Below are 22,196 nucleotides of genomic sequence, written 5' to 3' on the forward strand. Positions count from 1 at the left end.
TTGTCGATGTCATACCAAGCAATCTCATACTCTGTGACTTGAGTCAATATTCACATAACACTCTTTCAAAGTGGGTGAATCTGACAAGGATTTGAAGCCAAAATGGCTTCAGGAAGTGTTTTTGATTTTTCTCTAAGCCATCTTTTCTTGTGTTTTCCAGAATTTCCTAAAGTGCCTTATAAACATTTTTGGTGGTGTTTTTCTAAAAATTCTTTTCGGCGTCTTTTGAATGTGTTTTGTGGCTTTTTTTGTAGCACACAAAAGTCAATCAGGACCCTTTATAGGGTCTTTCGAACCTTACCCTTGACTTGTATTATAGGTATGGTATCATGTAAGAGGTTTTTCTCTTGATCTTGTCCAGCAGCCACAGATCGCTGTCCTGGCTGATGGACTGGGACATGTGCTTTGATTTGCACAAACCTTAACCCCTTCACCCTCAAGGGTGGTTTGCACGTTCAGTAGTTCTCGCCACAGCCTTTGGCCTAGGTGCCTCCATCTCGGTATCCGAAGTCCAGCACCATCAGCTGGTCCTTGGCAGTGCTTGCTAGCACAGGTACCTCCTGCCTAGTAACCGTGGTCCAGCACGGTCAGCTGTTCCTCGGTAGTGCCATCAGCTCTTGTAGCTTTTGCTACCCATCTGGGTTCCAGCACCGTCAGCTGGTTCTCAGCAGTGTCTTTGGCACGGGTACTCCCTGTTGCCCAGCCTGTTTTCAGGTAGTGTCAAGGTCACTATGCCACCAATCCGTTGTCCTGTCGTCTTGCGGCCGGGTTAGACAACTCTACGGTGCCTGCAGTTTAGGTGACTCCTATGTGGGCTGCGGGAACTGGCACTGAAGGCTGGATCCGTAGTGCCAATGGGACATGGACCCCCTGTATGACTGTGGGTTTCGGTAACTGCGGCCGGCTTGCGGCCTGGCTACTTTGCTTTGAATGGGTACCTCCTGCTACCCACCCAGGTTCCAGCACTGTCTGCTGGTTCTCGCCAGGGCCTTTGGCCTAGGTGCCTCCAACTCGGTATCCGAATTCCAGCACCGTCAGCTGGTCCTTGGTAGTGCTTTTTAGCACAGGTACCTTCTGCTTAGTTACCGTGGTCCAGCACCGTCAGTTGGTCCTCGGTAGCGCCATTGGCTCTTGTTCCTTCTATTACCCATCCAGGTGCCAGCACTGTCTGCTGGTTCTCGCCACAGCCTTTGGCCTAGGTGCCGGATCTCGGTATCCAAGGTCCAGCACCGTCAGCTGGTCCTTGGTAGTGCTTTTTAGCACAGGTACCTTCTGCTTAGTAACCGTGGTCCAGCACCGTCAGTTGGTCCTCGGTAGTACCATTGGCTCTTGTTCCTTCTGCTACCCATCCGGGTGCCAGCACTGTCTGCTGGTTCTCGCCACAGCTTTTGGCCTAGGTGCCTCCATCTCAGTATCCGAGGTCCAGCACCATCAGCTGGTCCTTGGTAGTGCTTTTTAGCACAGGTACCTTCTGCTAAGTAACCGTGGTCCAGCACCGTCAGTTGGTCCTCGGTAGTGCCATTGGCTCTTGTTCCTTCTGCTACCCATCCGGGTGCCAGCACTGTCTGCTGGTTCTCGCCAGTTTCTCAGCCTTCTTGTACCTTCTGCTACATTTCCAAGATCAAGCTTTTTGAAATTGTCTTTGGTAATCCTTATTGATCTCCATGACGACGACCCTGATGACGACGACCCTGAAGACCACACCAAAGAAGACCAGAAATATGACCCTAAATAATAAGACCAAGAGGGCAAAGAACATGAAGACAACCACCAAGATACAGAACAAAAGACAGAAGAACAAGAAGCAAAAGCAGAAGAACAGAAAGCAGAAGAACATTAAGCATAAGACTAAAAATCAGCATAGAAGAAATCAAAATTATAAGCAGAAGAAGACTAAGCAGTAAATGGGGGTGAGTCCGTTCCTCCTCGTGGTGCCCCTGCTGCAGGCCAAACTGAACGCGGACAAATCCTGTTGTAAATCTTTAGTGACAGGCAGAACGTAAGGTGTAACCTTATAACTTTTATAGATAAGTACTACAGGAATGCCTGTCATCATAAGAAAATGAAGACAAAGAAGAATAGGAAGAAGATGAAGAAATAGCATATTAAAGTTAATAATAGCTGAATAAGAAGAATATGAAGAATGGAAAAAAAAATTAATGGGAAGAAGATGAAGAAGAAGATGAATAAGGTGAAGAAAAAGTTGATGAAAAAAATGCTACTGCTGCGGATCATGGAGGATAAAGTGTGGGAGAAGTACAAAAGAAGGTGAAGAGCATGGAAGTTGTGAAACATACATATCTGACAAAATATAAAAAAAAAGGTTAACATAGTCAATATCTTTTTGGAAACTTGACATGGTTAATAGACGCTCCAAAGCCTGATCAAATGAACATCAAGTCTATTTTACTTGGAAATGATTATGTTCAGTCTTCTCAGCATTTTCGGATTATTTTTAAGGATGTTTTTGGAGCTGACTGACTCCAAATCCACATTATGAAGAGGGAAAAGCTTTGAACCGTGAATGGTTCCCATTGATGATGACTAGTGTTGAGCATTCCGATACCGCAAGTATTGGGTATCGGCCGATATTAGCTGTATCGGAATTCCGATACTTAGTTCCGATACTTTTTTCATATCGAATACCGGAATCGGAAGTTCCCATAATGCTAGGAGCCCGCTCGATTTGATTCAGCCAATGGGGTTCCTCAGAAGTGTGGGCACATCCTGTTAGGCATGTAGGCATGTTAACTACTGGCATGGCTGTGATTGGCTGCTGAAATGATGTCATGATGCACTATAAAAACCGCTGCAGCCGCCATTTCTGGTCACTCTGCTGTGAATTCAGTTAGGGACAGGCTGCTGTTGAAGACTGTGAGGGACAGTTAGAAATAGCGATCATCCAAAATATCTATTGCTATACCCAGGCTACATAATCCACAACTGTAGCATTTTTGTAGCCCAGCAGCGCTGTTTTAATAGCTGTCTGCAAGGGCTGTGTGAGTGCAGACCCATGCTGTGTAGTGTGTCCTGCAGGCATGTCTGCTTGTAGGCCGCCCAGCGTGTGTCTCTGCTTCATAAACACTTTTCTTTTATTGCTGCTTTTTTTTCTCCTGTATAGTGTCATTCCATATGTATCCATATACGTTGGTTGCAAACACTAAAGGAGTGGACAGCGGAGCCTTTCAGCAGCCTTTCAGTGCTATAGCCCATTTCTTTGCACTGTTTTTGGCTGTCTGATAGGTCTCTCTGTGTGTGAGTGCAGCTCACGTTGCAGTGTGTTCTACAGCCACCGCTAGCTGTAGTCCGCTCAGCATGCGTCACTGCCTCATACATAGTCCTTTTTTTGCAGCTAATTTAGCCAGATTTTTGCTCCTATATTAGTGTGCTTCCAACCGCATCCATTGTCATTGGTTGGTTGCATACACTATATAGGATTAGATAGAGGAGTCTTTTTGCTGGCTTGTGCCCTTCAGGGCCAGCCAGACTAGTATCACCCTATTTTTTGGAGCCTCATCAATTGCATTGTAGGTTAGCTTCCTGCATTGTAATCGCTCCAAAAAGTTTGTGATACTATAGCTTTCAAACTTTGGTCACATCCTTTTCTTCCCCCCCCCCAAAAAAAAGGAAATAAAGTTCACCAAACACTCCACTTTACAGTTGTCTAGGCCACATTAGATCATATTAAAGTGTAGTACACACACTCTTAGCCAAATTAGTGTTTCTTATACTGGTTAGCAGGTGTTCAGGAATAAGAACACTAAGCCACCCCTTTTTTACTTTTCTGCCTATCTTTATCAGTCTACCAAGATGAAGAAGGCAGGGAGTAAGGCACGTGGTCGTGGCCATGGAGTTTCAGCAGGGAGAGGACGGGGGGATTCAGCAGGGAGAGGATGTGGGGATTCGGTGTCTGCTGCGGCCACCAGTGACCCGGGATCCCCCACTTTTACCAGGCAACAGTCCTTCATGCGCAGCTTTGTAGGACCTCGCCGTACCCCACTGCTGCGTGACGAACAAATTGAAGCCGTTGTCGGATGGATGGCAGCTAACGCATCCACTTCAATGACTTCCGCATCCTCCCAAGGCCAGAGCACTGAAGAGCAACCATCTGTCTCTTCACCACCTGCCAAATTGCCCAGGCAGTCTGAGAGCCCTGGACAGGAGCCATCTCAATCTTTACTTCTGTTCTCAGAATCTGTTGGCTTGGAAAGAGGTGGCCAGCCAAGCAGCATTCTAGAGCGTGAAGAAGAGGGAGTATGCAGTGATGCACAACTGCTTTGTCCCTCTGAATCTGAAGAGGCGGGTGGGCCAGTGCCTATTGTCAGCACACCTCAGTGCTCATCTGATGATGATGAGACTCAGTTGCCAATTTCTGGTGCGTACGGTGCTGGCGAGACAACCCAGGACCAGCCGGTGCTTGAAGAGGGGAGAGGAGATGATGAGGTCCTTGACCCATCATGGCGTCAGCCACAGGAAGGTGGTGGGAGCAGCTCTGAGGAAGAGATTCCCGAACGGCCAAAAGAGGAGGGAGAGGGCGGGGGCAGACTTGGTTGCCTGTAGCCTCCACTTTGGCACCCGTGAGGAGCAATCCTCTTCCAAAACACAAAACGGGCGCTCCCAGGACTTGCAGTGCGTGGTCTTTTTTTGACACAGTTGCAGATGACATTTGCTTTGTCAAATGCAAGCTGTGTCATCAGAAAGTGAAACGAGGGAAAAAAGTGAGCAACCTCAATACCACAAATATGTGGAAACATGTGCGTACCAAGCACGAGGTGGAGTTACAGACACACTGAAGATGTAGGCCAACCTTCAGCAGCACCTACCACCTCTTCAGCTCGTGTTGGGGCCTCTTCCTCCAGCTCACACACAGCTGGTTCGGCTTCCTCACTGGAATGCCATGGAAGAACCACTGCCACTGTTGTCCAGAGACCCAGTGAAATTCCACCCACTGAACCACGTTCGCAGTCATCAGCACACTCCCAGGCCACTCACCAGCAATCGGTAGCACAGGCATGGGAGAAAAAGCGGCCATACTCGGCAAACCATCCCCGAGCACTGGCTCTGAATGCCGGCATTGCCAAACTACTGGCCCTTGAGATGCTGTCATTCAGGCTGGTGGAGACTGACACCTTCCGGAACTTTATGTCATTGGCAGTTCCACAATACAATGTGCCCAGCCACTTTTATTTCAGCAGGCAAGCCGTCCCTGCCCTGTAAAAGCATGTGGAGGGAAAAATTTAAAAGGCGCTACTAAATGCCGTCAGTAGCAAGGTCCACCTGACCACCGATGCGTGGACCAGTAGCCATTGACAGGGATGATACCTTTCCCTCACTGCCCATTGGGTCAATGTTGTGGAGAGTGGCTCTGTACGTATTCTGCCAACTCCAAGGATTGCAGGAATGCAGTCTGTACATATTGAGTCCTCCTCCTACTCTAGTTCCTCGGAATCAGCACTGCGTGAGCCTGCTAGGCCAGATATGAGCACAGGTGTGGCCAAACCTCAACAGGCCATCCTTAAATTAATTTCTTTGGGGAATCGGAGCCACACAGCAAAGGAGCTCTGGAATGCCATCAAGCAGGAGGGCGATGTGTGGTTTGTGCCAGCGAATCTCCAGCCAGGTTTGGTAGTGAGTGACAATGGCCGAAATCTAGTGGCAGCTCTGGGCCTAGGCAACCTCACTCACATACCATGTCTGGCACATGTGCTCAATTTGGTCGTGCAGAGCTTTCTGAGGGACTATCCGGATCTGCTGCACAAGGTTCGCCTAGAGTGTGCTCACTTGCGGCGTTCCAGCATGGCAAGATCGCGCATTGCATCTCTGCAACGCCGATTCCGCCTGCCAGAACATCGCATCATATGTGACCTCCCCACCAGGTGGAATTCAACGTTACATATGTTGGAGCGGTTGTGTGAGCAGCAGGCAGCAGTAATGGAGTACCAGCTGCATCAGGCGCAAACAAGTCGCACTGTGCGCCGGACACACTTCACCACCACTGAGTGGGCCACTATGAGGGACATCTGCCAAGTTTTGCGTGCCTTCGATGACTCCATGCGGATGGCCAGTGCAGATGATGCACTAATCAGCATGACTGTCCCCCTCATCTGTCTGCTTCAAAAAACCTTACAAGCACTAAGTGAGGAGGTTTCTGAAGATGTCGAGGATGAGCAGTCAGAAATGCCATCTGCTTCTGGCAAGTCTGCGCAACGTGCTTCCACACAAAGGCCCAGGCAGGGGACACTTAGTGAGGAGGATGATGAGGAGTCAATGGAGGAGGAGGAACACATCTCTCCAGAGGAGGGAGGTACACAAGGTTCTAGTAGTCAGTGTGTACAGCGAGGGTGGGGTGATGCTGAGCAGGCAGAGATGCTGCCTCAAGCTGGGGACAGTGTTTCCGGTCCAGTTGGCAGTCTGCAGCACATGGTTGATTTCATGCTGCAGTGCTTGTTAAATGACCGCCGCATCGCCAACATTCTCCACACAGCTGATTATTGGGTGTACACCCTCCTAGATCCTCGCTACCGGGACAACTTACAAAGCCTCATACCACAGTTGAACCGGGAGCGAAAAATGCGGGAGTACCAAGAAACACTTGTGCAGGCCATCATGTTCTCCATTCCCCCCGCAAGTGTTGCTGGTAGTGCTTTTCAAAGCAGCCATGTGGGTAGAGGCAGTGGAGGAGGCTCTGCACAAAGAGGTAGCAGAGGCAGTGCCGCAGGACAAGGCAATGCCAGTATGGCCCAATGTGGAAAAGTTTTGTGGGACCGCCACAAGCGGCTACACCATCACAGACGGCTCCAGTCAGCAGGAGGCAACGTTTCTGTCAGATGGTGACAGACTAGAGTTGAGCAACTTTTGGTTTTTTAGGGTCGAGTTTTGTTTCGTGAAACCCGACTTTTCCAAAAGTCGGGTCGAGCAAGATCGTCCGATTATAGGGAAAAGTTGGGGTCGTCCCGAAACACGAAACCCAATGTAAGTCAATGGGGAATAAAAGTCGGCAGTGAGAGGAGGACAGGAAACACACCTACAGTGCCCATTTGAATGCCAAAAGCATCAATTCTTCTTACTTAAGCTTGTCAACCTTAATTAACTTCATAATACAAGTTACGCACTGAAAAATGGGGGTTATTTGGCTAAAGTTGTAGGGGGGGAGGGCTGGCTGCAGGTTTTCATGTGCCCTGGGCAAAAGAGCGCCCCTTTAACACATACCACAACTCATCATGCTCCGATACGGCAGAGAAATAGCGGTATAGTACAATGAAAAATACCTCACTTTTTACATCTCATGACGAGGCCCATCTATTTCTCCATACAGAATCATTGGTCCCATACAATGTTTGAAACAGTATATGATGAGCTCCACATAATGCTACAGTATATGTTGGTCCCCATGGATGAAGCTCCACTGTCTTATGGGCCCAAATAATGCTCCAAACATAATGGGCCCCATTTCTAATGCTCTAGTGTATAATGGGCCCTGTAAATGCTGCTCCAGTGTCTGATGTCCACCTTTGGAATGTTCCAGTGTATGGTGGGCCCCATCTATCATTCTCCAGAGTATAGTGCTCCCCAAATATTGCTGTCCCAACATTGAAAACAATCAAATAAGTCTCCTCGCTAGGGAATCCCTGTACTAGTCTAGACTCCTCGTCGTCCCCATCTTCCATCTCACTGTACAGTATTTCAACTTTGCAAGTGCTGTGATCCTGGGCAAGCAGGGGGGGCCCACTCGTTGGCGACGGCACTGGCACAGGGCCCCTGATAGTACGGTGGTGTGTCTGATGGCGGGTGGGCCGAACCTGCACTTTCATCTGCAGCTTCCTCTTTGTCACTGTGTAAGTTGGAACTGTATATGGGAAGGGTAACCTGAGTTTCATCAGGGTCAGATTCAGGCCGGGTAGCGTGCGAGGGGAATGTAGTGGTCTGGGTCAATGTACCAGCAGATTCATCGAGCAGTGGCTGGGCATCAGTGCACTTGTGTCGCCCCCAGGAGTACGGTCGCCACAGTGGCATTACCTTCTTCCTAGGGAGTGTGATGTCATGCTTGGGAGCAATGAAGGATCTCTCTAGCAGGTTAATTGATTGGGCGACGTTATTCCCACGAGTCATGACCCTCCAAACAGCGTTCATGAAGGCAAAGTGTTTGTTTTACGTGGGCAGTATGGTTGCAAAGCTGAACCTTAAAGGAATGTCCAGAAGGGCACCACCAGGAGTGGAGCCTACGGTTAAATTCGACTCCACCTGGGAAACCTCAACCATGCCAGCTACAGAACAGATGCACACATTGCAAGCTTAATTCCGTTAACGAACGAGACGCCGTCATGCCCCGCGGTCCGAGTCCGGCTTACTAGAGGGACACGTGAGGCTCTGGCACATGAGATTGGCCAATAACTGGTGTGTCATACCCTTACATGTCCGTGGCTGCATGTGCGCTACACTGAAAAGGCCAGTGTTTGTCGCTTACATGTGCAGATAACCCGCTGAACAACGTTAGTGATGGGGATCACTGATTACAATTATTACCCGCGAACAATGATTTCCCAGTAAGTGCAGGTCAACCGCAGTTCCGGAATTAGGCCTAACCGTCATTCCTGAAAAAATGAAAAACTTACGTGTGCAAACCACAGGTGCTGTAGCTTGCTTAACAGCTCGCCAGCCGTTCTCACGCCCAGTATGGATTACACGTGATTGCACAAAGGTGAGAAAGGGTACCGTATCCCCAGATAACATGTATGGATAGCGTACACATTCAAAAGATATTTCTATACATCAGGAGGCAGGCTCAGACGGTGTTAGGCCCAGTATGGATTGCACGTGATTGCACAAAGGTTAGAAAGGGTACCGTATCCCCGGATAACATGTATGGATAGCGTACACATTCAAAATATATGTCTATACATCAGGAGGCAGGCTCAGACGGTGTTAGGCCCAGTATGGATTGCACGTGATTGCACAAAGGTTAGAAAGGGTACCGTATCCCCGGATAACATGTATGGATAGCGTACACATTCAAAATATATGTCTATACATCAGGAGGCAGGCTCAGACGGTGTTAGGCCCAGTATGGATTGCACGTGATTGCACAAAGGTTAGAAAGGGTACCGTTTCCCCGGATAACATGTATGGATAGCGTACACATTCAAAATATATATCTCAGGAGGCAGGCTCATACGGTGTTAGGCCCAGTATGGATTGCACGTGATTGCACAAAGGTTAGAAAGGGTACCGTATCCCCAGATAACATGTATGGATAGCGTACACATTCAAAATATATGTCTATACATCAGGAGGCAGGCTCAGATGGTGTTAGGCCCAGTATGGATGGCACGTGATTGCACAAAGGTTAGAAAGGGTACCGTATCCCCGGATAACATGTATGGATAGCGTACACATTCAAAATATATGTCTATACATCAGGAGGCAGGCTCAGACGGTGTCAGGCACAGTATGAATTGCACGTGATTGCACAAAGGTTAGAAAGGGTATCGTATCCCTGGATAACATGTATGGATAGCGTAAACATTCAAAATATATGTCTCAGGAGACAGGCTCAGACGGTGTTAGGCCCAGTATGGATTGCACGTGATTGCACAAAGGTTAGAAAGGGTACCGTATCCCTGGATAACATGTATGGATAGCGTACACATTCAAAATATATCTCTCAGGAGGCAGGCTCAGACGGTGTTAGGCCCAGTATGGATTGCACGTGATTGCACAAAGGTTAGAAAAGGTACCGTATCCCTGGATAACATGTATGGATAGCGTACACATTCAAAATATATGTCTCAGGAGGCAGGCTCAGACGGTGTTAGGCCCAGTATGGATTGCACGTGATTGCACAAAGGTTAGAAAGGGTACCGTATCCCCAGATAACATGTATGGATAGCGTACACATTCAAAATATATGTCTATACATCAGGAGGCAGGCTCAGACGGTGTCAGGCCCAGTATGGATTGCACGTGATTGCACAAAGGTTAGAAAGGGTATCGTATACCCGGATAACATGTATGGATAGCGTACACATTCAAAATATATGTCTATACATCAGGAGGCAGGCTCAGACGGTGTCAGGCCCAGTATGGATTGCACGTGATTGCACAAAGGTTAGAAAGGGTACCGTATCCCCGGATAACATGTATGGATAGCGTACACATTCAAAATATATGTCTATACATCAGGAGGCAGGCTCAGACGGTGTCAGGCCCAGTATGGATTGCACGTGATTGCACAAAGGTTAGAAAGGGTACCGTATCCCCAAATAACATGTATGGATAGCGTACACATTCAAAATATATGTCTATACATCAGGAGGCAGGCTCAGACGGTGTTAGGCCCAGTATGGATTGCACGTGATTGCACAAAGGTTAGAAAGGGTACCGTATCCCCAGATAACATGTATGGATAGCGTACACATTCAAAATATATGTCTCAGGAGGCAGGCTCAGACGGTGTTAGGCCCAGTATGGATTGCACGTGATTGCACAAAGGTTAGAAAGGGTACCGTATCCCCGGATAGCATGTATGGATAGCGTACACATTCAAAATATATGTGTCAGGAGGCAGGCTCAGACGGTGTTAGGCCCAGTATGGATTGCACGTGATTGCACAAAGGTTAGAAAGGGTACCGTATCCCCAGATAACATGTATGGATAGCGTACACATTCAAAATATATGTCTATACATCAGGAAGCAGGCTCAGACGGTGTCAGGCCCAGTATGGATTGCACGTGATTGCACAAAGGTTAGAAAGGGTACCGTATCCCCGGATAACATGTATGGATAGCGTACACATTCAAAATATATGTCTATACATCAGGATGCAGGCTCAGACGGTGTCAGGCACAGTATGGATTGCACGTGATTGCACAAAGGTTAGAAAGGGTACCGTATCCCTGGATAACATGTATGGATAGCGTACACATTCAAAATATATGTCTCAGGAGGCAGGCTCAGACAGTGTTAGGCCCAGTATGGATTGCACATGATTACACAAAGGTTAGAAAGGGTACCGTATCCCCAGATAACATGTATGGATAGCGTACACATTCAAAATATATGTCTATACATCAGGAGGCAGGCTCAGACGGTGTCAGGCCCAGTATGGATTGCACGTGATTGCACAAAGGTTAGAAAGGGTACCGTTTCCCCGGATAACATGTATGGATAGCATACACATTCAAAATATATGTCTCAGGAGGCAGGCTCAGACGGTGTTAGGCCCAGTATGGATTTCACGTGATTGCACAAAGGTTAGAAAGGGTACCGTATCCCTGGATAACATGTATGGATAGCGTACACATTCAAAATATATGTCTATACATCAGGAGGCAGGCTCAGACGGTGTCAGGCACAGTATGGATTTGACGGCCCAGATTACACAGCGGAGGAGCAGGGAGAGGTAAAGATTGCAAATGCGGGGCCCTGCCCAAGCAAGGGGGGCCCACTCGTCGGTACTGGCACTGGGCCCCTCATAGTACAGCGGTGTGTCTGACGGCGGGTGTGCACCACCACCGTCAGAGACACTTGATTGCACTATGAGGGTCCCTGTGCCAGTGCCCGCGCCCAAGAGTCGGCCTACCTACCTGTCCAGGGCAACGGCACTCGCACGGTGTCGTGCGCTAGGTGGTGACCCCGGCCATGGGGGGAGGCAGCACAGTTAGGGAGTTTTAGAAAGTGCCATATGTTGATGTTGGACATTCAGCTGATGCAAAAGGCGAAATAGGTGAAGTCCCAGGAAGAGGTGGACCAAAGCAAGCCATTTTTCTGTCACCCTATGTGTCATCAGGGGAAGGTGGGACAAAATCCTTGGAAACCCATGCATGGTTCATTTTAATGAAGGTTAGATCATCCACATTTTGGGTTGACAGACGGGTCCTTTTTTCTGTCAGGATTGATCCAGCTGCACTGAAGACTCTTTCCGATAGCACACTTGCAGCTGGGCAAGCGAGCTCCTGTAAGGCATATTGGGCCAATTCAGGCCAGGTGTCCAGTTTTTCGGCCCAATAGTAAAAGGGGAATGACCTGTGTGGGAGAACATCGATATGGGAGGAAAAGTAGTTTGTAACCATAGTTGACAACTGCTGTCTCCTGTCACTTTCCATCGATGCAGTATTACCAGTTGTGTGAGCGGTATTTGAAAAATCAGTCCACAACATTGTCATGAAACCCCTGTCTCCAACGCCACTTCTGCTGTGTGCACCACGAACACCTCTGCCAAGCTGCCCCCGGCCCGTACGGCTCGTGTGAGAACCATCACCGCTGCTGTGTGCTGGGAATGCCTCAAGCAACCGATTTACCAGAGTTGCTTGTTTATTAGCCAATATTAGGTCAAGGTTCTCCTGTGGCATGATGTTTTGTAATTTGCCTTTATAGCGTGGATCCAAGATGCTGGCCAACCAGTAGTCGTTATCGTTCATCATTTTGGCAATGCGGGGGTCCCTTTTTAGGATCTGCAAGGCATAATCTGACATGTGGGCCAATGTTCCCGGTGTCAATGATGCACTGCGAGTGCTGGGTGGAGGAGCACTTTCTGGCAAATCCACATCCCTCCAGTCACGCACAAACCCTGTACCAGACCTTGCCACGCCAACATTTTCACTTGCCCCACGAGATGCATCCTCCTCCCCTAAGTAATCATCCCCATCATCATCCTCCTCCTCCTCTTCTTCCTCCACCTCGTTCAGGAGAGGTCCCTGAGCAGACAATGGCTGAATGTCATCAAGGATTCCCTCCTCCTCTTCCTCCTCATCAACATTGGCTGCAGACGCCTGCTCCTTAAGGTGCGTCAAAGTTTGCATGAGCAGACGCATAAGTGGGATGCTCATGCTTAGGATGGCGTCGTCTGCGCTTACCAGCCGTGTGCATTCCTCAAAACACTGAAGGACTTTACAGAGGTCTTTCAGCTTCGACCACTGCACACCTGTCAACTCCATGTCTGCTCTCAAAGTGCCTGGCCGTGTATCCTCCCACAAATGCATTATGGCCTGCCTCTGCTCGCACAGCCGCTCCACCATGTGCAGGGTGGAGTTCCACCTTGTTGCAATGTCGATAATGAGGCGGTGGTTGGGAAGGTGGAGCAATTGCTGCAGCTTCTGCATACGAACGGAGTGTACAGGTGACCGGCGGATATGCGCGCACAGTCTTCGCACCTTCTGGAGCAGGGCTGTTAACTCCGGATAATTTTTGAGGAAGCACTGCACCACCAGGTTCAAGGTGTGAGCCAAGCAAGGTATGTGGCTGAGTTTTGAAAGGGCTATGGCTGCCACAAAATTACGGCCGTTATCACTAACTACCTTGCCTGCCTCAAGATGTACACTGCCCAGCCATGACTCAGTTTGTCGCTTCAAGTACTCGGCCAGCACCTCGGCGGTGTGTCTGTTGCCCAAACACATCATCTGCAACACAGCCTGCTGACGCTTTCCACTAGCTGCTCGATAGGGGGACACATCGTGTGCAACAGTGGCAGCTGCAGATGGAGTGCTCGTACGACTGCGCTCTGTGGACGAGCTTTCGCTTCTGGAGGAGGAGGAGGAGGAGGGTCGAACGCCTACAGCCAACTGTTTCCTATACCGTGGGCTAGGCAGCACTGTCCCACCACCGCTGTCCCCTGTGGACCCTGCATCCACCACATTAACCCAGTGCGCAGTGATGGACACGTAACGGCCCTGGCCATGCCGACTGGACCATGCATCAGTTGTGAGGTGCACCTTTCCGCTCACTGACTGCTTGAGTGCATGGACAATGCGGTCTTTCACATGATGGTGGAGGGCTGGGATGGCTTTGCGAGAGAAGAAGTGGCGACTGGGTAGGTCATAGCGTGGTACTGCATAGGCCATGAGTTCGCGGAAAGCTGTGCTTTCCACCAACCGAAAGGGCATCATCTCAAACGAGATTAGTTTGGCAATGTGGGCGTTCAAACCCAGTGTACGCGGATGAGAGACTGAGTACTTTCTTGACCTACTCATAGTGTCTGGGAGGGTGAGCTGGACTTGAGAGCTGCATATGGTGGAAGTAGCGGTGGACAGGGCGGACTGAGAGAGGGTTGATGATGGTGATGGAGTTGGTGTTCTTTCTGATCGCCTAGAATCAGTCTTTCATTGATATAACAGTGGAATTCCCTGACTGCTGTGGCCTTGCAACGACACCTCAACATTTGCTACTGTGCTAACCGGTGGGCTTACAGTGGGGGAAACAATGTAGCGTTGCTGACTACCTTCGTTGTGATCATTTGCACATGTGGCACTTGAGGTTTGGTGTTGTGTCCACGCTTGCAAGTGCATGCTGGTTAAATGTCTAAGCATGCAACTGGTATTCAAATTTTTCAGATTTTTCCCTCGGCTAAAGGTCTTTGCGCACTTCTTACAGATAACCTTGGCCTGATCATGAGGATTTTGTTCAAAAAAGTGCCACACTGCACTCTTCCTACTTTGGCAGACATTTTGCGGCCTAGCACGCTGTGATCTTTTGACCCTCTGGACAAGCTGTCCAGCAACTCTTTTGATGTTTGGAACCTGTCTTTGGAGTGCTACGGGCCTGCCAGATAACAGCTGTTGCGATGTCGATGTCTGCTGTGGATGCTCCTCATCTGAGCTATTGGAAGCAGCACCCTCTTCCCCCAATGGATGCCAATCTGGGTCAACAACTGGGTCATCCATCACATCCTCTTCTATGTCATGTGCACCTTCCTCTGTGTCACCGTGTATGGTGGTATAGTGTGCGGGAAGGGGCACCTGAGTCTCATCAGGGTCAGAATCTGGCTCTGTACACTGCGAGGACAATGTAGTGCTCTGAGTGAATGTACCAGCAGAATCATCCATCAGCGGCTGTGCATCAGTGCACTCCATGTCAGATTCATCTTGGCCTGGGTAATTCATCATTTGACTTGATAATCCAGGCATGGTATGTGAAAACAGCTCCATGGAGTAATCAGTAGTATGGCCTGCGTCATCCTTCAATCTTGGTTGGGGTGAAGGACACAAGGAAAGGTGTGGTTCATGAACATGAGCCTCCAATGACGACTCAGTGCTTTTACTTTTTACAACTGAAGAAGAGGAGGCGATAGAGCTGGAGGCTGAGTCAGCAATGTAAGACAAAACTTTTTCCTGATGCTCTGGCTTTAAAAGCGGTTTGCCAACTCCTAGAAAACTAAGCGTTCGAGGCCTTATGTAGCCAGACGATGATGCAGGCTCAACACCTCCTGCATTCGGTCCTATTTTGCTCTTGCCACTACCATCAGATCCACCACCAACACCACCATTACCAGCTGCCAACCCTCGCCCAATTCCACGGCCTCTTCCACCAGCCTTCCTCATTTTTGGTAGAAATGTAGACAAAATCCAACAAACTATATAGTAATGTAAAACAAGGTACAAGGTGTCTATAGGACAGGGGAGATTTTGAATTTCTGCAGACACTTGTGGACACTGGACACTTTTGGATTGTGTGAGGCCCACTGATATCTGAGCGCTATGTGACAGGCTCGATGGCACAGCTGTGACCAAAGTGACTAGAGGATAAGGGAGATTTTGAATCTCTGCACACACTTTTGGACACTGGACACTTTTGGATTGTGTGAGACCCACTGATATCTGAGCGCTATGTCACAGGCTCGATGGCACAGCTGTGACCAAAGTGACTAGAGGATAAGGGAGATTTTGAATCTCTGCACACACTTTTGGACACTGGACACTTTTGGATTGTGTGAGGCCCAATGAATATCTGAGCGCTATGTGACAGGCTCGATGGCACAGCTGTGACCAAAGTGACTAGAGGATAAGGGAGATTTTGAATCTCTGCACACACTTTTGGACACTGGACACTTTTGGATTGTGTGAGGCCCAATGAATATCTGAGCGCTATGTGACAGGCTCGATGGCACAGCTGTGACCAAAGTGACTAGAGGATAAGGGAGATTTTGAATTTCTGCAGACACTTTTGGACACTGGACACTTTTGGATTGTGTGAGGCCCAATGAATATCTGAGCGCTATGTGACAGGCTCGATGGCACAGCTGTGACCAAAGTTATTAGAGGATAAGGGAGATTTTGAATCTCTGCACACACTTTTGGACACTGGGCACTTTTGGATTGTGTGAGGCCCACTGATATCTGAGCGCTATGTCACAGGCTCGATGGCACAGCTGTGACCAAAGTGACTAGAGGATAAGGGAGATATTGAATCTCTGCACACACTTTTGGACACTGGACACTTTTGGATTGTGTGAGGCCCACTGATATCTGAGCGCTATGTCACAGGCTCGATGGCACAGCTGTGACCAAAGTGACTAGAGGATAAGGGAGATTTTGAATCTCTGCACACACTTTTGGACACTGGACACTTTTGGATTGTGTGAGGCCCAATGAATATCTGAGCGCTATGTGACAGGCTCGATGGCACAGCTGTGACCAAAGTGACTAGAGGATAAGGGAGATTTTGAATCTCTGCACACACTTTTGGACACTGGACACTTTTGGATTGTGTGAGGCCCACTGATATCTGAGCGCTATGTCACAGGCTCGATGGCACAGCTGTGACCAAAGTGACTAGAGGATAAGGGAGATTTTGAATCTCTGCACACACTTTTGGACACTGGACACTTTTGGATTGTGTGAGGCCCAATGAATATCTGAGCGCTATGTGACAGGCTCGATGGCACAGCTGTGACCAAAGTGACTAGAGGATAAGGGAGATTTTTAATCTCTGCACACACTTTTGGACACTGGACACTTTTGGATTGTGTGAGGCCCAATGAATATCTGAGCGCTATGTGACAGGCTCGATGGCACAGCTGTGACCAAAGTGACAAGAGGATAAGGGAGATTTTGAATCTCTGCACACACTTTTGGACACTGGACACTTTTGGATTGTGTGAGGCCCACTGATATCTGAGCGCTATGTCACAGGCTCGATGGCACAGCTGTGACCAAAGTGACTAGAGGATAAGGGAGATTTTGAATTTCTGCACACACTTTTGGACACTGGACACTTTTGGATTGTGTGAGGCCCAATGAATATCTGAGCGCTATGTGACAGGCTCCACGGCACAGCTGTGACCAAAGTGACTAGAGGATAAGGGAGATTTTGAATCTCTGCACACACTTTTGGACACTGGACACTTTTGGATTGTGTGAGGCCCAATGAATATCTGAGCGCTATGTGACAGGCTCGATGGCACAGCTGTGACCAAAGTGACTAGAGGATAAGGGAGATTTTGAATCTCTGCACACACTTTTGGACACTGGACACTTTTGGATTGTGTGAGGCCCACTGATATCTGAGCGCTATGTCACAGGCTCGATGGCACAGCTGTGACAAAAGTGACTAGAGGATAAGGGAGATTTTGAATCTCTGCACGCACTTTTGGACACTGGACACTTTTGGATTGTGTGAGGCCCACTGATATCTGAGCGCTATGTCACAGGCTCGATGGCACAGCTGTGACCAAAGTGACTAGAGGATAAGGGAGATTTTGAATCTCTGCACACACTTTTGGACACTGGACACTTTTGGATTGTGTGAGGCCCAATGAATATCTGAGCGCTATGTCACAGGCTCGATGGCACAGTTGTGACAAAAGTGACTAGAGGATAAGGGAGATTTTGAATCTCTGCACGCACCTTTAGACACTGGACACTTTTGGATTATGTGAGTCCCACTGATATCTGAGCGCTATGTGACAGGCTCGATGGCACAGCTGTGACCAAAGTGACTAGAGGATAAGGGAGATTTTGAATCTCTGCACACACTTTTGGACACTGGACACTTTTGGATTGTGTGAGGCCCAATGAATATCTGAGGGCTATGTGACAGGCTCGATGGCACAGCTGTGACCAAAGTGACTAGAGGATAAGGGAGATTTTGAATCTCTGCACACACTTTTGGACACTGGACACTTTTGGATTGTGTGAGGCCCACTGATATCTGAGCGCTATGTCACAGGCTCGATGGCACAGCTGTGACAAAAGTGACTAGAGGATAAGGGAGATTTTGAATCTCTGTACGCACTTTTGGACACTGGACACTTTTGGATTGTGTGAGGCCCACTGATATCTGAGCGCTATGTCACAGGCTCGATGGCACAGCTGTGACCAAAGTGACTAGAGGATAAGGGAGATTTTGAATCTCTGCACACACTTTTGGACACTGGACACTTTTGGATTGTGTGAGGCCCAATGAATATCTGAGCGCTATGTCACAGGCTCGATGGCACAGCTGTGACAAAAGTGACTAGAGGATAAGGGAGATTTTGAATCTCTGCACGCACTTTTGGACACTGGACACTTTTGGATTGTGTGAGGCCCACTGATATCTGAGCGCTATGTCACAGGCTCGATGGCACAGCTGTGACCAAAGTGACTAGAGGATAAGGGAGATTTTGAATTTCTGCACACACTTTTGGACACTGGACACTTTTGGATTGTGTGAGGCCCAATGAATATCTGAGCGCTATGTGACAGGCTCCACGGCACAGCTGTGACCAAAGTGACTAGAGGATAAGGGAGATTTTGAATCTCTGCACACACTTTTGGACACTGGACACTTTTGGATTGTGTGAGGCCCAATGAATATCTGAGCGCTATGTGACAGGCTCGATGGCACAGCTGTGACCAAAGTGACTAGAGGATAAGGGAGATTTTGAATCTCTGCACACACTTTTGGACACTGGACACTTTTGGATTGTGTGAGGCCCACTGATATCTGAGCGCTATGTCACAGGCTCGATGGCACAGCTGTGACAAAAGTGACTAGAGGATAAGGGAGATTTTGAATCTCTGCACGCACTTTTGGACACTGGACACTTTTGGATTGTGTGAGGCCCACTGATATCTGAGCGCTATGTCACAGGCTCGATGGCACAGCTGTGACCAAAGTGACTAGAGGATAAGGGAGATTTTGAATCTCTGCACACACTTTTGGACACTGGACACTTTTGGATTGTGTGAGGCCCAATGAATATCTGAGCGCTATGTCACAGGCTCGATGGCACAGTTGTGACAAAAGTGACTAGAGGATAAGGGAGATTTTGAATCTCTGCACGCACCTTTAGACACTGGACACTTTTGGATTATGTGAGTCCCACTGATATCTGAGCGCTATGTCACAGGCTCGATGGCACAGCTGTGACCAAAGTGACTAGAGGATAAGGGAGATTTTGAATCTCTGCACACACTTTTGGACACTGGACACTTTTGGATTGTGTGAGGCCCAATGAATATCTGAGGGCTATGTGACAGGCTCGATGGCACAGCTGTGACCAAAGTGACTAGAGGATAAGGGAGATTTTGAATCTCTGCACACACTTTTGGACACTGGACACTTTTGGATTGTGTGAGGCCCACTGATATCTGAGCGCTATGTCACAGGCTCGATGGCACAGCTGTGACAAAAGTGACTAGAGGATAAGGGAGATTTTGAATCTCTGTACGCACTTTTGGACACTGGACACTTTTGGATTGTGTGAGGCCCACTGATATCTGAGCGCTATGTCACAGGCTCGATGGCACAGCTGTGACCAAAGTGACTAGAGGATAAGGGAGATTTTGAATCTCTGCACACACTTTTGGACACTGGACACTTTTGGATTGTGTGAGGCCCAATGAATATCTGAGCGCTATGTCACAGGCTCGATGGCACAGCTGTGACAAAAGTGACTAGAGGATAAGGGAGATTTTGAATCTCTGCACGCACTTTTGGACACTGGACACTTTTGGATTGTGTGAGGCCCACTGATATCTGAGCGCTATGTCACAGGCTCGATGGCACAGCTGTGACCAAAGTGACTAGAGGATAAGGGAGATTTTGAATCTCTGCACACACTTTTGGACACTGGACACTTTTGGATTGTGTGAGGCCCAATGAATATCTGAACGCTATGTGACAGGCTCGATGGCACATCTGTGACCAAAGTGACTAGAGGATAAGGGAGATTTTGAATTTCTGCAGACACTTTTGGACACTGGACACTTTTGGATTGTGTGAGGCCCAATGAATATCTGAGCGCTATGTGACAGGCTCGATGGCACAGCTGTGACCAAAGTGACTAGAGGATAAGGGAGATTTTGAATCTCTGCACACACTTTTGGACACTGGACACTTTTGGATTGTGTGAGGCCCAATGAATATATGAGCGCTATGTGACGGGCTCGATGGCACAGCTGTGACCAAAGTGACTAGAGGATAAGGTAGATTTTGAATCTGCACACACTTTTGGACACTGGACACTTTTGGATTGTGTGAGGCCCACTGATATCTGAGCGCTATGTCACAGGTTCGATGGCACAGCTGTGACAAAAGTGACTAGAGGATAAGGGAGATTGGATTGCTTTTAAAAAAGCAGTTTGCGGAGCAGTGGGTAAACAGCAATGCAGGAATGTCAGGAAGCCTTAGAAGGCAGCCCAACAACCAACACCACTGATACACCACTATATAGCCTCCCCTTGCACTGCACACACAGTGCAGCAGCAGAAGCAGTTTTTTTGTCTTCTTCCCTGCCTAACGCTCTCCCTACAGAATCAGCAACCTCTCCCTATACTGAGATCGGCAGAAGTAAGATGACGGTCGGCGTGCACGCCCTTTTATACCCCCTGTGACGCCCACCAAAGCAAGCCAATCACTTGCATGCCCTTCTTAAAGATGGTGGTGACCCCTGCCTATGTCATCACGTTGCCCACAGTGTCCGTGGATCCTGATTGGCTGAAAAAGAGCGCAAAACAAACTTTTGAAACGCGACTTTGGCGCGTAAGTCACCGACCTCGTGGCCGACCTCATCCTAGGGTCGGGTTTCGTTTCATGAAACCCGACTTTGCGAAAAGTCGGCGACTTTTGAATTTTTTTGACCCGTTTCGCTTAACTCTATGACAGACTACTTGTCTTGCCCTGTTAGTGTTCTCCCAGATGGCTCTTCCCCGTTCAAGTATTGGGTCTCTAAGCTGGATACATGGCCAGAGCTTAGCCAGTATGCATTGGAGGTGCTGGCTTGCCCTACTGCCAGTGTATTATCGGAACGTGTCTTTAGTGCTGCAGGTGGTGTGGTAACAGACTGTCGCACGCGACTATCCGCCGATAATGTTGACCGGCTCACTTTTCTGAAAATGAACAAGGCCTGGATCTCACCTGAATTTGTCAGTCCTCTTCCTGAATAAATAATTGGCTGGCAACAGGATCCAGGTCTCCTGTTGTGTTCATGTTTCTATGACCTGAACTTTATTTCCTGGGCTACAGCAACGCCCGTTGTTGCTCAGAAGTGCTGTCCACACAGACAAAACACTCGCTCATGTGTAAGTGGGGTTCGGTAACGTCAGCTGATCCCCTGCTGTGTGTACGGCAAAGTGTCCTGCTCCCTCCACAGTCAAACAACCTCAGATTTACACCTGGCTCCAAGTAGGCCTCGGCCTACTACCTGATTTTCCCTGGGCTCCGACACCGCCAGTCGGTGCTCAGAAGTGCTGTCCGCACAGACAAAACACTCGCTCATGTGTAAGTGGGGTTCGGTAACGTCAGCTGATCCCCTGCTGTGTGTACGGCAAACTCTTCTGCTGCCTTCAACTTCTGACTACCTCTGACTTAATATGTTCTCTGATTTGCCCTCTGTCTCCACTCTGTTTTGAGTATTTCCTCCGGCCTACAACACCGCCTGTTTCTGCTATCAAGTGCCATCTGCACAATCCACACTTGTTCCTGTGTTACCTGGGTCCTGTAACATCTGCTCATCTCCAGAGGTGAGCACGGCAATGTCTCCTGCTTTGTCTACATTCCCACTACTTGTAGTGGAAAATTGGACAGAGCAGGAGACATTGCCTGACTCACCTCTAGGGAGAAGCTGCTGTTACAGAACCCCAGTAACACAGGAACAAGTGTGGGTTGTGCAGACGGCATTTCAGAGCAGCAACTGGCGTGGTTGGAAGCCAGAGGAAATAATCGAAACAGTGAAGACAGAGGCCTAATTGGAGTACGTTGACAGTTAGTAGTAGTCTAGAAACAATCGCAAACTGCCACCAAGTAGGCTTCGGCCTACTACCTGATTTTCCCTGGGCTCCGACACCGCCAGTTGGTGCTTAGAAGTGCTGTCCGCACAGACAAAACACTCGCTCATGTGTAAGTGGGGTTCGGTAACGTCAGCTGATCCCCTGCTGTGTGTACGGCAAACTCTCCTGCTGCCTCCAAATTCAAACAACGTCTTATCTTAAACTGCCTCCAA

The sequence above is a fragment of the Dendrobates tinctorius genome, unplaced genomic scaffold (genome assembly GCF_039654945.1).
Source record: "Dendrobates tinctorius isolate UK_male_01 unplaced genomic scaffold, ASM3965494v1 ptg000048l, whole genome shotgun sequence".
Lineage (NCBI taxonomy): Eukaryota > Metazoa > Chordata > Amphibia > Anura > Dendrobatidae > Dendrobates > Dendrobates tinctorius.